This window comes from Rattus norvegicus, chromosome 10 (genome assembly GCF_021556685.1).
Source record: "Rattus norvegicus strain SHRSP/BbbUtx chromosome 10, alternate assembly SHRSP_T2T, whole genome shotgun sequence".
Taxonomy (NCBI): Eukaryota; Metazoa; Chordata; class Mammalia; order Rodentia; family Muridae; genus Rattus; species Rattus norvegicus.
In genome coordinates this window covers 74,418,757-74,424,686 of record NC_141543.1, presented here as the reverse complement: position 1 = coordinate 74,424,686, position 5,930 = coordinate 74,418,757, and the positions used below count along the sequence as shown (strand labels likewise).

General features: G+C 43.0%; 1 long non-coding RNA gene across 1 annotated transcript; it reads right to left on the bottom strand.

The window, feature by feature from the left end:
* Positions 1-3,066: 3,066 nt before the first annotated feature.
* Positions 3,067-4,895, bottom strand: LOC148003011 (uncharacterized). The gene is made up of 3 exons (XR_015632397.1): positions 4,795-4,895; positions 4,026-4,183; positions 3,067-3,277 (listed from the first exon to the last, which is right to left on the bottom strand). It is a non-coding gene; the product is annotated as an uncharacterized LOC148003011 (long non-coding RNA).
* Between the last annotated feature and the right edge of the window lie 1,035 nt (positions 4,896-5,930).

Genomic DNA, 5,930 nt, shown 5'->3' with positions numbered 1-5,930 from the left:
CCAAATAATATAAAGTACCTCAGTGTGACTTTAACCAAGCAAGTAAAAGATCTGTACAATAAGAACTTCAAGACTCTGAAGAAAGAAATTGAAGAAGACCTCAGAAGATGGAAAGATCTCCCATGCTCATGGATTGGCAGGATTAATATAGTAAAAATTGGCCAGCAGCAAACCACTGAACTGAGAATAGGTCCCCTATTGAAGGAATCAGAGAAAGAACTGGAAGAGCTTGAAGGGGCTCGTGACCCCATATGTACAACAATGCCAAGCAACCAGAGCTTCCAGGGACTAAGCCACTACCTAAAGACTATACATGGACTGACCCTGGACTCTGACCCCATAGGTAGCAATGAATATCCTAGTAAGAGCACCAGTGGAAGGGGAAGCCCTGGGTCCTGCTAAGACTGAACCCCCAGTGAACTAGTCTATGGGGGGAGGGCAGCAATGGGGGGAGGGTTGGGAGGGGAACACCCATAAGGAAGGGGAGGGGGGAGGGGAATGTTTTCCCGGAAACCGGGAAAGGGAATAACACTCGAAATGTATATAAGAAATACTCAAGTTAATAAAAAAAATTTACTATGCAAAAAAAAAAAAAAATAAATAAATAAATAAAAAGAAAAAAAAATAAAAAAAAAATTGGCCATTTTACCAAAAGCAATCTACAGATTCAATGCAATCCCCATCAAAATACCAATCTAATTCTTCAGAGAGTTAGACAGAACAATTTGCAAATTCATCTGGAATAACAAAAAAACCCAGGATAGCTAAAACTATCCTCAACAATAAAAGGACTTCAGGGGGAATCACTATCCCTGAACTCAAGCAGTATTACAGAGCAATAGTGATAAAAAAAAACTGCATGGTATTGGTACAGAGACAGACAGATAGACCAATGGAACAGAATTGAAGACCCAGAAATGAACCCACACACCTATGGTCACTTGATTTTTGACAAAGGAGCCAAAACCATCCAATGGAATAAAGATAGCATTTTCAGCAAATGGTGCTGGTTCAACTGGAGGGCAACATGTAGAAGAATGCAGATCGCTCCATGCTTATCACCCTGTACAAAGCTTAAGTCCAAGTGGATCAAGGACCTCCACATCAAACCAGATACACTCAAACTAATAGAAGAAAAACTAGGGAAGCATCTGGAACACATGGGCACTGGAAAAAATTTCCTGAACAAAACACCAATGGCTTATGCTCTAAGATCAAGAATCGACAAATGGGACCTCATAAAACTGCAAAGCTTCTGTAAGGCAAAGGACCCCATGGTTAGGACAAAACGGCAACCAACAGATTGGGAAAAGATCTTTACCAATCCTACAACAGATAGAGGCCTTATATCCAAAATATACAAAGAACTCAAGAAGTTAGACCGCAGGGAGACAAATAACCCTATTAAAAAATGGGGTTCAGAGCTAAACAAAGAATTCACAGCTGAGGAATGCCGAATGGCTGAGAAACACCTAAAGAAATGTTCAACATCTTTAGTCATAAGGGAAATGCAAATCAAAACAACCCTGAGGTTTCACCTCACACCAGTGAGAATGGCTGAGATCAAAAACTCAGGGGACAGCAAATGCTGGCGAGGATGTGGAGAAAGAGGAACACTCCTCCATTGTTGGTGGGATTGCAGACTGGTACAACCAGTCTGGAAATCAGTCTGGAGGTTCCTCAGAAAATTGGACATTGAACTGCCTGAGGATCCAGCTATACCTCTCTTGTGCATATACCCAAAAGATGCCCCAACATATAAAAAAGACACGTGCTCCACTATGTTCATAGCAGCCTTATTTATAGTAGCCAGAAGCTGGAAAGAACCCAGATGCCCTTCAACAGAGGAATGGATACAGAAAATGTGGTACATCTACACAATGGAATATTACTCAGCTATCAAAAACAACAGCTTTATGAAATTCGTAGGCAAATGATTGGAACTGGAAAATATCATCCTGAGTGAGCTAACCCAAACACAGAAAGACATACATGGCATGCACTCACTGATAAGTGGCTATTAACCCAAATGCTTGAATTACCCTCGATGCCTAGAACAAATGAAACTCAAGACGGATGATCAAAATGTGAATGCTTCACTCCTCTAAAAGGGGAACAAGAATACCCTTGGCAGGGAAGAGAGAGGCAAAGATTAAAACAGAGACTGAAGGAACTCCCATTCAGAGCCTGCCCCACATGTGTCCCATACATATACAGCCACCCAATTAGACAAGATGGATGAAGCAAAGAAGTGCAGACCGACAGGAGCCGGATGTAGATCTCTCCTGAGAGACACAGCCAGAATACAGCAAATACAGAGGCGAATGCCAGCAGCAAACCACTGAACTGAGAATAGGACCCCTGTTGAAGGAATCAGAGAAAGAACTGGAAGAGCTTGAAGGGGCTCTAAACCCCATATGTACAACAATGCCAAGCAACCAGAGCTTCCAGGGACTAAGCCACTACCTAAAGACTATGCATGGACTGACCCTGGACTCTGACCCCATAGGTAGCAATGAATATCATAGTAAGAGCACCAGTGGAAGGGGAAGCCCTGGGTCCTGCTAAGACTGAATCCCCAGTGAACTAGACTGTTGGGGGGAGGGCGGCAATGGGGGGAGGGTTGAGAGGGGAACACCCATAAGGAAGGGGAGGGGGAAGGGGGATGTTTGCCCGGAAACCAAAGAATTATTATTAAGTATTAAATAAATTAAAAAAAAAACTGAAAAAAAAAGAAGAAGCCACACACCAAAAGTCCTGTCTGTGTTTCCTCAGTTAGATATCCAGTGCTGCAGGATGTTGTATTGTCATAGAATGGGGAATCCCCGATTTCTTCCTGTTCTTAGTATCCACCCTGTAAATGCAGCTCTAGCCTGCCTGCCCAGTTCATTGCTCACAGAGTGGCCATAGAAAATGTCCCTATGTTTGTGATACAGATGTGGAAGAGGCAAATGAATTATTTGGAAGACCTTTTCCTCCACCCATTGGGATCCTGAGGACTCAGTGTTCAGGGAGTCTAAAGGAATGGCTCTGCTAATTAAGAGTCAAAATTATGCACAAAACATCTTCAAGAGAAAGAATCTAAAGGATAGTTTATTTGGGGCCACAACAACATTAGAAGCTGTCTTTTTAATTATATGTCTTCCTCTTCTAAGGATGCAATTCGAGAGCTAGGCAGTAGTCAAGTATGGGCTCTGTGGATTGAGAAGTCTTCTGGTGTTTTCCATCAATTATGCTTATAAACAGCAGGTCCATCTTCCACAGGGCTGTCAGCCATCTACAATACAGATTCAATCATGACATTTACTCTGCTTAGAAACCTCTCTTTGTTCAGCCCTCACTCTCTGATGGTTAGCTCATTGCTGACTAAATGTGAGCTTCCTTTAGTGTCCCTCACCCAGGGACACTAGCCATCTCCTAAGGAAGGGAGACATGTCCCCCACTGTCTGATCCTGCCTTACTTGTCTGCTGAACTTTGTGTGTCCTACCTTAAGCTTCTCCTAGTTGATTGCAGCTGTGACATCTTCCTGGCCAAAGCTAGTCACCCCTGTTAGAACTTACTAGAAACTGGTGCAGACTTCATGCTGAACTACAGGCTGTTTCTGTAGTCTAGTTACATTGACCACTGAATCTCCACTTTACTACATGCCTGCCTGATGTATAAGGCATTCAATAAATCAATGTTCTTATTAACTTCATTCTCTTATCATTCCCGGGAACTTGCGTATTTCTGAGAGAATCAAACCTCTTTGGCTGAGTAGGAGAAGAGTGAGATGCCCATGGTTATGGCCATATGGCCCCAAGTCATCCTGATTTGTGGCCCCTTTAGTCATGGTAAGATTATGTTTACACAGCAGAGGGCTATGGATCCTGTACCACAATGTCCTGGTGCCATGTTCCCCACTATGATGATCTTGGATGCACTCACTGAACCTTTAAGTCGCAAATGAACTGTTTCTTCTGTAAGTTCCCTGGGTCGTGGTCTTATCAGAGCAATAGAAAAGCAAAACCAGGAGTATACTAACTTTAAAGTGATGTGGACTAGGAGCTACACACATTCGAATATGTCTTAAGGTGCAGCACTTCTTTTCCTTGGGGCATGATTCATCTCCTGAGCATCGTAAAACTCTGTTTTGAACACTTCCTGGAGTCTCTCTGGGACATGCTCCAGGTTTTTTGAATGCTGAAATATACAAAGAAGTTTATGGAGTATGAAGACATCAGAAAGACAAGGGTGAAAATTGAAGCTAGAGGCCTGAAGGTTCATCACCTGCAGGAGACTAGCTTATGCTCTATCCTCCTTTGTACCTCCGGGTCCTTCCCTTAGCTTCACCAGCTCCAGTCTTACTCTCAAGCTCAACTGTTGATTCTGACCCTTGTGAGGGTGCTCTTCCCCTCCCCAGCCTGTACACTCTAAGTAGAATCTTCCACCACCACAGCCTCTTCTGTGCACCTTAGAACATGCTATAAAACCTCTAGTGATAACCACACTCTCTTCTCCCACCAAACCAATAGTTCATCTCTTACCAAGTCCTCCCACAAGTTCTAAATGCAAGGCACATCTCCAAACTAGGAGAGCTACCCTGACCTCTATGCCAGATTCTCTCAGGCTCCTTTCCAGTCTCTGTCTTTATGAAAGTTAAGGAATGAATAGTAATCACTCTTATAGGCCAAAGTGAGTGCAGTTGATCCCAGTAGTTGGTACATAACTTTCTCCTATGCTTTCTCATTCCCAGGTCCTAGTGGTCTTTGGTCTATTTCTCTTTTTAGCTTTGATCCCCTTAACACACTTACTTTTTTGAGAAGACAGAACAGAGGCCATGGTCATCCCCATGGTGATGAAACCCACCAGAACTACGATGATGGCTGTCTTCATGTTGGCTCTGGCTGGGCTGAATTCACAAAGCAATTTATACCCACAGTAAAGCTAGAGTCTGGGTGTGGGCAAAGGCAGATAATGGGGAATCTCTCTCTCTAAATATGTAAATATGTAGAAAGGGCTTTCAAGAAGATGCCTCCCATTCCACTGCCTCCTTTATCTGTTTCATAATTGACTTCTCTCTAATTGTTGTTTGGTAGATTCAAATGATAACCATGAAAGAATCACAAACACATTATTATCTGAGTTACTCCTTATATCACATCTTGTACTTTGAATGCATAATGAGCAAAGTAATTATTCATTTCTGTGCAGCTCAGCAAGTTGGGTGAGTGCTGACACAGAAACACTCAGCGAAGAGTATTTGGGTCTTTCTGGGTCTCCCTGAACATATACATCTATATGAATGTGTCCTGCTTCTGGGAGAGGTGTGGCTGGAGTCCTTTGGAGCTCTACAGTAGGGGTTCCTAAAGAGGTGTCTAATCTCTGCCCCTCTTACATGCAAATGTAGGAAATAAAATCACTCCCAGCAGAGTTGGATACTCAAAGACTTCAAAGAGGCTAGGGCCAGATAAACGTCAAAGGGCAGGTTCCCCGATAATGGGTGGTTGCTATTCCTTAAGTCATGTCTTCATATAGAAGGCTGCGTATATGAGTAGTGGATAAGGGAGACTTACAAGAATATAGAGTGTCTCTTGTCCCCAGAAGAGAAGAGCTTTCCTCTTAATTTATACTTAATATAGACTGAGAGAGAGAGAGACAGACAGACAGACAGAGAGAGACAGAGACAGAGAGACAGAGACAGACAGAGAGAGAGAGAGAGAGACAGAGAGAGAGCTGTAGCTGGACAGTCCAAGAGCTGGGGAAATGGCTCAGATGTAGTGTGGCTCGCTTTGGAGGTATCGTCTCCCAATATGGTTACTTTCTTAGAATTTTTTTGGTCTCTTACATTGTTCCATGTGTTTCCAGTCCTTCAGATTTAGGAAAAATTCCTGAGTGCTTATAACTTTCCTCTTTTGCTTTGGGCATGCTATGCCAGAAATACATCAAA